Source organism: Protopterus annectens, chromosome 6.part1 (assembly GCF_019279795.1).
Source record: "Protopterus annectens isolate FY-2018-M chromosome 6.part1, PAN1.0, whole genome shotgun sequence".
Taxonomy (NCBI): domain Eukaryota; kingdom Metazoa; phylum Chordata; order Ceratodontiformes; family Protopteridae; genus Protopterus; species Protopterus annectens.
Window position 1 is genome coordinate 172,064,385 of NC_056738.1, and position 13,611 is coordinate 172,077,995.

A 13,611-nucleotide genomic window follows, 5' to 3' on the forward strand; every position below is an offset into this window, starting at 1 on the left:
ACTACTGCAAATTACAGGCAGAAAATCAAAATAACCCTCAGAAGTTTTGGGCAGGCTTGAATAAACGACTATACCCTGGACAAACTACTACCCCCGTCCCAGTTGGCACAACTGATAAACCCCCAGAGGATGTTTCAAATAGTTTTAACCGATTCTTTACTGAGACAATTCAGGCCCTAGCCAGCCAACTACCTCCTAGCTCCCTTGGCTCAGAAAGTACCACCTCTAGAAACCTACTCTCATTTAGTTTTCAACCTGTCGCCACATCACTTATCCGTACCCTAATCAAAAAACTAAACCCACCACACTATCGGCTGACAAACTTCCTGCTGAATACCTACAAAAATCAGCTGATGCTACTACATACCCGGTATCGATACTTATCAATCGAACCATAGAAGAAGCTAAAATTCCCACTATCTGGAAAATATCCAATGTAATCCCATTCCATAAAGGAGGTAGCTCTACTGAATTCTCCAACTATAGGCCTATAGCTATACTCTCTCCACTTGCCAAGATTATAGAAAAATGTATTCAGAGACAGTTCATGCACCACCTAATCCATAACCACCTCATGGCAGATACCCAGCATGGTTTCAGACCTCACCACAGTACTACCTCAGCCCTACTAGCCTTTACCAACACCATAAACCATAATCAAAACTATAACCATTTTTCTTCAGCCCTCTTCTTGGATCTCTCCAAGGCATTCGATATGATTGACCACCAACTATTAATCCACACCCTGCAAACAGTCTAGATCCTAAAGCCCTTCAATGGTTTAAATCCTATCTAAGTGGTAGACAGCAGGCTGTTCTTTGGCAGAATGAACTCTCTAACCTACAACCTAACACCCTTGGAGTACCACAAGGCTCTATTCTAGGACCCCTGTTATTTTCCATTTTCATCAACGATATAAATACTGTCATCCCAAAAATCAGCTGTATCCAATATGCTAACGAGACTACCCTGATTTGCTCGGCCACATCCCCAATAGAGTCAGAGTTAGCCACCCAGACCACCTTTAACACAATAGAAAACTGGCTTTCCCAACGACGTTGGATTCCAAATCCTAAAAAAACTAAAATGCTGTTATTACCTACACAAAAGGTCTACTGCCGTTAACTTTATAATAAAAGCAAATGATGGAACAATAATCTCCCCGGACCTCTCCACTTAACTATTACGTGTCATTATAGATAATCTAAAATTCAACCTACATGTTAACCAATTGATCAAAACCATCAACAAAAAACTGGGATCACTTTATAGAATAAAAGCCTTCCTAAGCCCCCCAGCTAAAGTTTCCATAGCTCGATCTCACCTTCTCTCTACTCTTCTGCATGCATCCTCTCTTCTCTCTAATGTTAACAAGACTGCCATGAACAAACTCTCAATCTGTTATAACCACATTGCCAGATTTGCCACTGGGCTGCCTTTTAGGACACATCACTGCATCAATCTAATCCAGCTTGGATGGCTTGAACTACCCAGTCTAATACTATATAACCAATTGGTTATGGCCCACAAAAGCATATATAACCCTAACAATACCCCTGCACTTAAAGATCTTGTCACCCTCTATAATAATCCTAGACCGCTGCGCTCCTCCAATAGACTCCTTATTCAGATATGCAAAACTAATAACTCAGCCGGTGACTCACTCTTCGTAAATTCTGTAGGTAGATCATGGAACTCTCTACCAGATGATATTACCTTACTCTCTTCACTTGGTCAGTTCAGAACTAGGCTCAAACACCACCTGGGAACAAACTGGCTATGTCACTGTATCAAGCCTGGTTAACCTTTCTTTGGAATGTGTAAATCTGCTAGGTAGCCTACTATGTCATTTTATCCAATTCTCTCACTGAATAACACTACCTGACGTGTTTGCTCTTCTAATCACTGAAAATATTCTATGTGTAATTTGTATTGTCTGCCCATCTAGTCTCTGTAAATATATTTATTTATTTGTAATATGTGACATGTTATGATGATTTGTTATTCCATGGAACTTTTCTCCCTGGGCCTCCACTGAAAATGGACATGCATCCAGTTGGACTATCCCGGTCAACAAATGTAAAATAAAAAGATGTGTCTAAATAAGATCAAAACCCAGTCATTCATACTGTCTGATGGAGATTTTGAATGTTAGGTTGGATAAGGGATCTCTTGTCCAGTGTGATTAAATTCACTCTATGAGGAAGTTTTTAATTGCCTCTAGTTACATGCTCGAGAAGGAAGAACCAATACTGCCCTGCCCAAATGGGAGTCACCAGAAGCATCTTTGGCAAGTCCATCTTGATCTTTAGAAGGACTTCAGATATCAGGTAATGAGGAAAGTATATCTGTGTAAGAACTATAACAGTAGATGTTCTACTGATCACTGTTGCAGTATTCCAATACTTATGAGTAATCTTGCCCAAGGTATCCTGACTTCTGACCATGGTACCAAAGCCAAAAGCTTTCTGATGTACCATATGTTTTGCGTATGAACTCAGCCCATTGGTGTATGGGTACATAAGAGGATGTACGAGTACAAGATGCTCAAACTATCTAGAGACAGGAGATCCCAGAGGAGCCTGAGAATAAATTCAGTAGTACTCTAGTTCAGACAGGAAGATCGGAAAATAAATTGTCCCATTTTTGGTCCATAAAGGTGCAGAAAGGCCACCAAAAAGAGAACACAAGAGTGAATAGGGTTAGAGGGAGTCACGCAATACAGCAACAGCTATCAATAAGACCTCGACTGTTATGGTAAGGTCTTACACAAATGAATTATATACTTTCTTGGATCACTGCTGCAATATTCCAATACTGATGGGTGATTCCCAAAACTAGAAATTAAGAGTGGGTGGTTTGGAGACGAGAGCTGTCGACTAGTCCTAAAAGGACAGATTTAGCAAATGAAGTTCTAGATCTGGAAAAAGCATTTACTCTGTTGTGTCTAGTAAAGCTGTGAACTGATGACTAGATGGCCACCTCCAGAACAGATCTGGAGTCAATGCCTTTGAAAAAAGTTCCAGATAAGGAGACTGCTCCGGTGGAATGAGCCTTCACAGCTAACGGCAGAAATTCACATTGCAAGCAGTAATAAAAAGAGATGGCCATAGAAATCTAGCTGGAAATGGTCTGCTTTGAGACAGGGTTGCCCACTGCATCCTCTCAGGAGGAGACAAAAAAGCTTGCCTGTTTTCTTGAAAGTTTTTGCCCTGTCCAAAAAGAATAACTATATGTGCACATCCAGGAAATGGAGTTGTTCTCCCTTGTTTTGTGGGTTAGCAAAGATGGTAGGCAAATGGATGGCCAAGGGACAGTTAATTTACTGACTTTGGCATAAAACAGGGGTAAAGCCCTTAAGAGACCCCAATCCTTATGGAATATAAGGAAGAGGGGAATACCTATATGGGCCTGAAGGTCTGAAATTCTTCTGGCAGAGGTAAAAGCAATCAGCACCAACCATTTTCCAGATAGAGTTTTCAAGGAAGCAAAGACTGCTGGTTCAAAAGGTGATAAACTAAATTTTTCCAAGATAAAGTTCAAATTCCAAGGGGGTGGGACTGGCCTCCTAGGTGGGCTCATGTAAATGATACAAGGAGGTGCTGCAAAGTTCTAAGCATGACCAAGAAGGGAATGATGTGGAGCCATGAAACTTATAAGTTATTCAACATATTCTCCCCGAAGTTCAACACACTTGGCACATCTTGTCTGACGTTTCTGCAACCCTGCCAAAAAAAAAAAGTCTGAAGTCTGGTCACTGAAATACTGCTCTGCTGCTGCAATCACCTCTGAATCACTTGAAAACTGCCACCCTTTCAAACAATTTTTAAGGTTTGGAAACAGGAAATTGTCAGATGGAGCAAGATCTGGTGAGTACGGTGGATGGTCTATGCACTCAAATCCCATTTTTTTCAAAACATCCATCATTTTGCCAGCCTTGTGAACAGGTGCATTGTCTTGCAAAAGAGAACTCCTTTCAGCAGTTTCCCCTCTCCTTTTTTCTTTCAGTGCCTCCTTTAATAGAAACAAGTTACAGTAGTATTTTGCATTAACTGTTTCCCCCTTGGAAGACAGTCATTACACCACCTTCCTGATCCCAAAACTCTGTGGACATGACCTTTCCTGCTGACTTTTGGATCTTGAACTTCTTTGGCCTTGGTGAACCTGAGTGTAGCCACTGCACAGACTGTTGTTCTGTCTCAGGATCACAGTGGTGTAACAATGTTTCATCACCAGTAACTAGTCATTCCAAAAAGATGGCATCAGCTTGATGAAAATGCCGCAAAATCAACTTAGAAGTGTCCATTTAATAACTTTTCTGTTGGCATTCAAACATTTGGGCACCCACTTGACAGACAGCTTCTACATACCCAGCTGTTCATGAATTATAAACCCAATACATTCCCTGGATATCTTCAGTGTCTCAGCAATTGTTTTAGCCAATATTCGCCAATCTGCCAAAACCAGGTCATGGACATGGTCAACAATTTCAGGAGTTGACACCATTTGAGGCCTCCCAGACCTTGCTGCATCTTCAGTCTTAAAATCTCCACACTGAAGGTTTGCACACCACTTTTTCATAGCTGAGTAAGAAGGGCACTTGTCACTCAATGTCTGCATCATACATTCATGGATTTCTTTTGGAGTTTTCTTCTGCAGGAATGGGAACTTCATGATGGCTCAGAGTTCCACACTTGAAAATTCCACACTTTTTGTTGATATGGTTCAATCAATGATCTGAAACAATGTCAAAACATAGCATTACAATTCTGCAAACTGGCACATTACAAGATGAAATAACCTTCTTTTCAGCTACATTGGCAAAATTACACTTAGAATTAAGAAAGTTGGTTGGGCTTAGAACTTTTCAGTACCCCCTCGCACCTTATAAAAATTGTGCGACTTCAATTTTGGAAAAAGCAGAAATGGCATGCCGTTAGAGATAGCAGATGGGTGTACCCTAATTGAAGAATAGTCTAGTCCACTTTTCAGTAACTCACAAAAGTAAGACAAAATAAGTGGAATCTCCACCCAAAGGCCCCTTATTCTTCTTAAGACACCAGTGAGAAAACTTTTCCACTTGGAGAATTAAGATTTTCTAGTAGTAGGATTTCTCACCTCCTGGAGTATGTCCACTAAAAAAGAAGTGTCTGAAAGGGATAAAAATTCCATCAACCCAGAGAGATGGGTTGAGAGCCTGCAGGCTAGGATGTATTCAAAGAGCCCTTTTTCTGTGTGAGCAAGTCCACTATGTGGGGGTAACTTCTAGTGATGGCTCTGGACAGATGGAGGAGGAACCAATGCCTGGACCAAAAGTGAGTCACTAAAAAAATATCTGGTTTATCCCTTTGGATCTTCAGAAGGACTTTTGAGATTAGGGGGAGGACAGAATCCATAAAAAAACATTTCCCCCTAGAAAGACATGGCATCTGCTCTCCAGGCCTGAGAACAAGGGGTCCTGCAGCAAAACAGCTTGAGCTCCCTGTTCTGAAAGGAGGAAACCAGGTCTGTTTGAGGTATACTCCATTTGTGAACTGTCTCTAGGAGGACCTCCCTTTGTCAGGGTCTTCTATGGACATAGTCTGTGAGAACATTTTCTGACGACAGAAGATAAATGGCCTGTAAGGACAGGTTTGGTTTAATTGCATGATCCCATGCCATCAGAACTAGCCTTCACAGCTAGAAGTGCTTGGTTGCCCCATATGATGTTGTAATACATGACCGTGGTGTTGTCTGTGAAAATCCTGAGGAAAGCCTAGTTTCCAGAGGTGTGAGTACCCATGCAGGGCTTGAACAAGGGTCTTCATTTCCTTGAGACATGTGTTCCTGTATCTCCTTGAATGACCTCCGGCCTTGAATAAGAAGTTATGTACCTACCATAACGTTCTATGTTAGTTGTCTTCATCTCGCTTTCTTTCTTGCCGTTTGGGATCGGAGCCAATCCTCGGCTCTGACTCGGCCATCTTCAATAGCTCGAGAGCAGTTTACTGGCTCGAGGCTACTCTTATCCCATGATGCCTAGCGACAGCTACCCAGATCTTGTTTGAAATAGCTAATCCCAGACATAACATGAGAGAAACCAGTTAACAAAAAACTGGTTATTCCATACATCCTAAAAAAACTAGAATAGATTAGGAAGACCTAGGCAGAAGAGTAAAAATAAAGAATACTCGGCCAGTGAAGGACGACTCCTCTCGATCCACTAGGACGGTGGGACGGAGGGAGAGACGCAAGAAAGAAGACAAGATGAAGACAACTAAAATGGAATGTTATGGTAGGTACATAACTTCTTAATGTTAAGTTGTCTATCTCGCCTTCATTCTTGCTGTTTAGGACAGCGTCCACAGCACCTAACATCCTAGGTGGCTCAGTGGAACAGACTCTTCAGAACAGTGGAACCAAAGTCAGCTCTGCTCCGGGAGACCTTATCCACCTTGTAATGAGAAATAAAGGTATGAGGGTTTGCCCACGTGGCAGCTGCACAGATGGAATCCATGGGCAACCTAGACTGAAAAGCTACGGAGGTGACTAATGCCCTAGTAGAATGACCTTTCGGTTTAGTTGGTAACTCTTTGTTCCTTAACTGGTAAATAAAAATAATAGTGTGGGACAACCATCTGGATAAAGTCACCTTGGAAACTGGGAGACCTTGTTTGTTTAAGGCATAAGAAAGGAATAATTGGTCTGACTTTCTTATTTCTTTAGTTCTATGTAGGTAAAAACGCAATTGTCTATGAACATCCAATTGGTGAAGCTTGTACTCTGCCTTGTTGCTATGATTTGGGAAGAACACAGGGAGATCTATAGATTGATTTAAATTATTTTCTGAACAGGCTTTAGGAAGAAATGAAGGATTAGTCCTTAGAGCAACTCTGTTCTTGTGAAACACCCGGTAGGGAGGACGAAAACATAGTGCTTGAAGTTCTGAGACATGCCTAGCTGAAGTGATAGCAACCAGAAAGAGTGTCTTCCAAGACAGAAACTTGATGGAGCAGGATGCTGCTGGTTCAAAAGGAGGCAGAATTAAGGAAGTTAGGACTAAATTAAAGTCCCAAGGAGGAGGGGGATCTCTCACTGGAGGTCTAAGAAGAGATGTTCCTCTCAAAAAAGCTTCACAGAGCTTATGAGAAATGATGTTAGAATTTGTCAAACCAATTTGAAAATTAGAAATGGCCGCTAATTGTACCCTAATTATAGCAGAAGCGGCCCCGGAGTGAAACAGTTGTGCTAGGAATTCCAGAATTTCATGGACTGGGGCTGAGAAGGGATCCACATTCCTAGACTCGGCCCAACAAGAAAAAATGTTTTTATTTGCTAGCATAAGTTTTTCTCATTGTAGACTTAAGAGAGGAAATGATAATCTCACGGACTGCTGGGGAAATGCTGGGAAGACTGGCTAAGGTTGGAAGTGGAGCAACCAAGCTGTGAGCTGGAGAGTTTGGAGGGATTGATGCAACCCACCTGATTGATGAATCAGGAGATCTGGAATCGGGTCCAGAGTCCAGGGATGATCGAGAAGGTGATGGTGCAGGAATGGGAACCATATCTGTCGAGGCCAGTAGGGGGCAATGAGGATCATTTTGCAACCCAACGACTTTGCTTTCTGTATGAGTTTTGGTATCAGGGGAAACGGAGGAAAGGCATAAAGAAGTCCCTGAGGCCAATCGTGGACTAGAGCATCTCTGGGTATGTGACCTGGAAGCGAAAGAAGGGAGATGTAGTTGCTGCATTTGCTGTTGAAAGGAGTTGCAAAAAGATCGCAGCAAGGCTGTCCCCATTTGTGGAAGATAAGATCCGCAACTTCCTGATTCAGAGCCCACTCGTGAGGCATGAGGATAGCTCTGTTGAGCTTGTCTGCTATGACGTTGGATCTCCCAGGGATGTGCGTCGCAATCAGAAAACGTTGGGAGGAAATTGCCCACTGCCAAAGTCTGAGTGCTTCTCGACACAGGGGGTAGGATCTGCTTCCGCCCTGCTTGTTGATGTACCACACCACTGACATGTCTGAATTGCAATGGTGCCGGAAGGAAGAGAGTCTTGAAGGGCTTGCAATGCTAGGAGCATGGCTCTCATTTCTAGGACATTTATGTGCAGATGGTATTCATGAGGTTGCCAAGTGCCTTGGACTGTCCTGCCCAGGTAATGCCCCCCCCTCCCCTTTCAGGGAGGCGTCTGTAGTCACTGTGGCTACCGGAGGGGGCTGTATGAAAGGTCTGCCCTGAGTCACTAGTGGGGAGACCATCCACCAAGAAAGGTGTCTTTTGCATGCCTCCATGATCAGGATCATGTGAGACATGGGTAGCTCCTGGAAAGACCACTGCGTGAAAAGAAGCCACTGAACAATTCTCATGTGGAAGCACTAATGGAAGTAGAAGAATGGCAGCTGCCATGGAGCCCAGAGTTTGAAGGACATACCTGACTTGGATCCCTTTGCTCTGCATTAGGATTTGCACTTGTTGATGAATTGTGGATACTCTTTCCAGTGGTAACCTTGTTAACATTTCCCTTGTGTTTAATTCTGCTCCTATGTAAGTGACAGACTGACAGGGCAACAAGGCAGATTTTTCAAAATTTATTGTGATACCTAGCTGGGTGCAAGATGTGATTGTATAATCCCGCGCTTGTAAGAGTTGATGCCTGGTGGTAGCAGTGAAGAGCCAGTCATTTATATATGGAAGCACCTTGAATCCTTGACGTCTCAGGTAAGCCGTGACCACTGCCATACATTTGGTGAACACCCTGGGGGCTGTGGTGAGACCAAAGGGTAGAGCTCTGAACTGGTAATGACTGGCCCCCACCCGAAAGCGAAGAAATCTCCTGGAGCATCTGTCCATCTTGATATGGTAGTACACATCCTGAAGATCTATTGAGCACATCCAATTATCCTGACCCAGGAAGGATAGAATGGACTGTAGCGTGACCATCCGAAACTTTGTTCTTTGTACAGATTTGTTTAGTCTGCTGAGATCCAGAATCGGTCTCCAATCCCCTGTCTTTTTTGGTACCAAAAAAAACCTTGAGTAAGTTCCGGATCCGTGCTGGTCTGCGGGGACTTCCTGAATGGCTCTTTCTTCTAGCAGTTTTGAAACTTCTATTACTGTTTGCTCCTTCAGATTGGGTGGAACCTCTGGAAGGGCCTTCTTTGACTGTAAGGGGGATTGATGGAAGGGAATTTTGTAACCTCTGGATATAATGGACATTACCCATCTGTCTCTTGTTAAATTTTGCCAGGCTTTTGGGTAGAGTGAAAGTCTTTCCCCGACTGCCTCCAGAGGTTAGCAGCCAGGCAACCCTTCAGGGATGCTGGAAAGGCTTGTCAGAGAAGGATTTCTGTTGCTCTGGTTCTGCGGACCCCCTCTGCCACGAGGGTGGCATCTATTATGGTTGTTTCCCCCTCTGCCTCTGGAGGAAAAATCACTACGTGTGTCAGGCAAAGCTCCCTGAGATTTACGGAACTACATCTTCCCACTCTTCTGACCCTTGGGGTAAGGTCTAGAGGGAGTGGAAAAATGGACTCCCATGGCAGAGAGAGTCTTGCCTTCTTACTCACACCTAGTCAATGTGTCTTTCACCTGTGGCCCAAAGAGAAAAGAGCCATCAAAGGGGGTATTGGTGAAGGATGCTCGTAAGGGTTCCGCAAAGTGACACAGCCACATCCAAGCATGCCTCCTGAGGGCCACACCCATGCCCGTGGCTCTACATGCTCCATCAGCTGCATAGGAAATGAGCCTCATGGAGGAGTTAACTACAGAATTAAGAGTCGCTAGCTGGGAAGCTATTTTGGCTTGTGCTCCCTCAGCTGTAGGATCTTGAAGGGGTGTCTCCAAGCTCTTTAAGGAGATCCCTTTGAAGGCAAGTAAAATGACATAGATAGTTCAGGGACCTCATGGAGAAGGTCACTGAAGCAAACATTCCCTTTCCGTACCTGTCCATTGTCCTAGACTCCTTGTTAGGGGGATGAACAGATGAAGAGGTCTCTGCTAACTCTTTTTTGGTGGCTGCTGCTACCACCATCACCAAGCATCAACGGGCACATCTTTAGAAAGGAATTGCTTATCCTGGGGGGGGTTGTAATAAATTTACCAGGTCTCCTCGGAGTTGGTTCCACTATGTCCGGAGCTGACCAAGCCTTTCAAGCCACTACAGACATAAGTGGGTCGAAAGGAGGAGAAACCCAGGAGGTGGAAGGTCGGGAACTGAAAGCGTCCAGGAATACAGACTCATCCTCGGTAGGGGCTAGGGGATTCCAGTTCCCCTCTGCCTAAGCATTTCCAGGATCTCCGAAAAGGAAACCTCTTCAGAGGGGGATCTCGGGGACCCTTCCGATTCATCTATGCCTGTATCAGAAGTGACAGACTCAGGGGAGTCAATGTGCTTCCTCTTGCACTTCTTCTTCCGAGTGATCAGGGGAGTCCTCGGAAGAAGAGGAAACACACAATGGGGTGTCCTGGGGTATCGGTTCCCTATGCTTGGGGTCTGGAGGAGGAGCAGAGTTTGGCACAGACATGACAGGGGACAGAGCCGGTGGGGCTGGTAGTGGAACTGTCTCAGGGGACAGCACACTCCGCATGACCTCAAAGGCGTCCTTGCCTCCAGGCAGAGAAAACTCCAGTTCCGAAGAAATAGGAATCTTTCTCCGCGCTGAGGGGGACGGCTCCAAGGCCGATGCTGGAGCCAAGCTCACCTGCGCCGATGCTCCGACAGGGAGAACGGGGTCGGACAAGGGTCTGATGCCACTCGCCCCCTCAGAGCTGACAAGAGAGCCCTGGCGTCCAGATTCCTCGGTCAAAGGGACTATCGAGGTAATCAGAGCCAAAGTTGGAACCGAAGGAAAGATGGTGATTGGAGCCGACGGTTCCACTACTCGAACCCCAACGAACTCCGGCTCTGAACTCAATGGAGTCGGAGGAGGAACAGAAGAGGAGGTGGATGGAGCCAATACCGTTGAGGGCTAGACAATAATTTTGCTAGTGCCTATGATTTAAGCAACCTACTCACTACTCTCTCCACATCATGATCCGACAGCTTATAGGATCGAGAGGAGTATGATGAATGGTGGCTACGTTCACTTTGCAGTAATGGAAACAGAGGAGCCAAGTGAACCGACTCTAATGAAGGGGACCTCAGCCTCTTATGGCTCCGAAATATCCAATGGAGCCGACAGAGGGGTTGTCTTGTCGGTGGCAGACGGAACCGGCGTACTCGACAAATCCTGTACAGGAGTTGGCTCCGAAGGAGGAGCTAACGGTTTTGTGGATTTTGGGGATTTCACTGGCTGGGAACTCATTGCCAGTGAATCCTGAGGCTTTAACAGACCCCTAAGGATCAATTTGTTCTTACGCTCCTGCAGGACCCTTGGACTAAAGGCATGGCAAATAGAACAAGATTCTTGCAGGTGAACAGTGCCCAAACAATAAATGCAGCTAGTGTGCCCATCTGTCAGAGACATTTTCTAACAGCATGAGTCACACTTTTTAAAACCAGATACTTTAGCTTCCTTAGACATGACCCAACTACACAAAAAACTAAGTGGTAAACACAGACTGACAAATAAGTACTATCCTAAACAAGATACACCTATAAAAATACAATCTGTCTTTTTTTTTTTTTTTTTTAAAGATAACAAAACATGAAAGGAAAGCCTCTAAGTTAAACGGCTATCCTAGGGAATGGGGAAGGGGGAGAGAACTCTCTAACTTAGAGTTCTAAATACAAGGAAAACTAAGATGAACAAAGTATTACAACAACACGTACAGAATAAAACAAAAAACAGCAAATATCTATTAGTTAAAAGGGGTCTAAGAGACTATTTTTACACAAAAAATATAAATATTCAAGCCTGAGCCAAAAAACAACACACCTCGCAGCTGAAGTGGCAAACGAGATCTGGGTAGCTGTCGCTAGGCATCATGGGATCTACAGTAAACAGCTCTCAAGCTATTGAAGATGGCCGAGTCGGAGCCGAGGATCGGCTTCGATCCCAAACAGTAAGAATGAAGGCGAGATAGACAACTTAACATCAGTTGATGGGCCCATCCATGCACCCCAACCAGATTCGATGCATGTGTGGATATCCTAGTTGCAAGACGGTGAGCGGAAAGGTAGTCCTTGACTTGAACTGGATTTCAGAAACCCACAAACTACTGCAACCTTTTCTTCAAAAAGGGCAAGACAGCAATCTGGAGGTCCAATAGATGATAACGCTGAGACCAAAGGGGACTTCAAATACTGCTGGGTCTTTCTCAAGTGTGGTCTCGCAATACTGCTGGGTCTTTCTCAAGTGTGGTCTCGCAAAGGGCACTACAGGTATTGTGACTGCCATGAAGGCTACAATTTTCAGGATTTCTTTTGCAGAAGTCGAATCCAAGAAAAGAAGAGACTGGATGTAGCCAAATAGTAATAGGACTTTCTCCAGAGGGAGAAAGGCAGTCATTCAGACCGTGTTTAGCCTGCACCCTGAAACGACAAGATCCTGGGAGGGGATCAGAGAAGACTTCTTGAAGCTGAAGGTGAAGCCTAGTCTATTCAGAAGTGAAACTGTATAACTGAGGTGTAGTAGTAAGGTGCCCTTATAGGAGCCCTGGATGAGAATATTGCCCAGGTAATTAAATATTTGTCTTCATTGGGTTCTGCAGAAGGTAACTGCTGGAGCTATGCACTTTGTGAAAACCTTAGGGGCAGCAGACAGACTGACTGGACCTTCATGGGGACCAGGAAGAGTTAAAAACTTTTTCCCTGGGCTAGAGATAAAAACAGATTTTATGGTTCTCTGGGAGAGAAGGTATTTGTATAATGAGGTCAGTGTGACTAAGCGAAGGAGGAGGAATTCCCATGTGTAAAAGGAGCTCCCACCAAGACATTTTGTACCCATGTCAGATGATGGATAAGACCCTTCTGTAGTGATGAATTTTCAAGCTGGGAGAGACAAAATGCGTCTCCTGGACAGCAAGGTTTTTGGATCTATTAGAGAGGGGGGAGGCTGAAGATAGCCAGATTGAAGCTGAACTATATGGAAAGTCCCCCCCCCCCCGATTTAGAATCTCTGGCGGGTTTTTCCTGTTCTTTTTGATGGGCTTTTCCCCCCTATGGATAACAGAAGTGTACTTGGAAAGATGATTCCTTTGATATCTGAGGAACAGAAGTGAGAAAAAATCTGTTGAAAATCCTGCTTTATTTTACCTTTCTCCTGAAGTGTTTTTGAAAAGCTCAGCCGCAGGTCAGACAAAATGTCCCTATGAGGGGGGGGGGGATTCAGAAGCTTGACCATGATTCCTCCAGTAGGGACTGGAGAGACCACCAAGCAAATCTCTGGATGACAGGGCCAGTGGCTGCATTCCTGCAGAAAGCCTCTGTAGCTGCATTTTATAGAATGTCTGACTACTTGTGTAGCTTGACTAAGCATGGGTACCACCTGATCTTTATGTTCAGAATCCTCCCAGTTAGCCACAGATTAATTTATTCCCCCCCAAAACAGACAAAAAGTGTTTTGTCATTCAACTCTGGTAATTTAAGGCCATAAAGTCTAAGGTGGCAGAGGTACAGACATATACACCATACATGTTCATGACCCTACTATCTCTATCTAATGGCAACACACTAGTTGCAGGTAAA

General features: G+C 44.3%; 1 protein-coding gene across 1 annotated transcript in view; it reads right to left on the reverse strand.

Annotated features, from left to right (window-relative positions):
• Positions 1 to 13,611, reverse strand: part of TTC21B (tetratricopeptide repeat domain 21B) — a 3,240,027-nt gene that overhangs the window by 1,129,043 nt on the left and 2,097,373 nt on the right. The window lies entirely within an intron of this gene.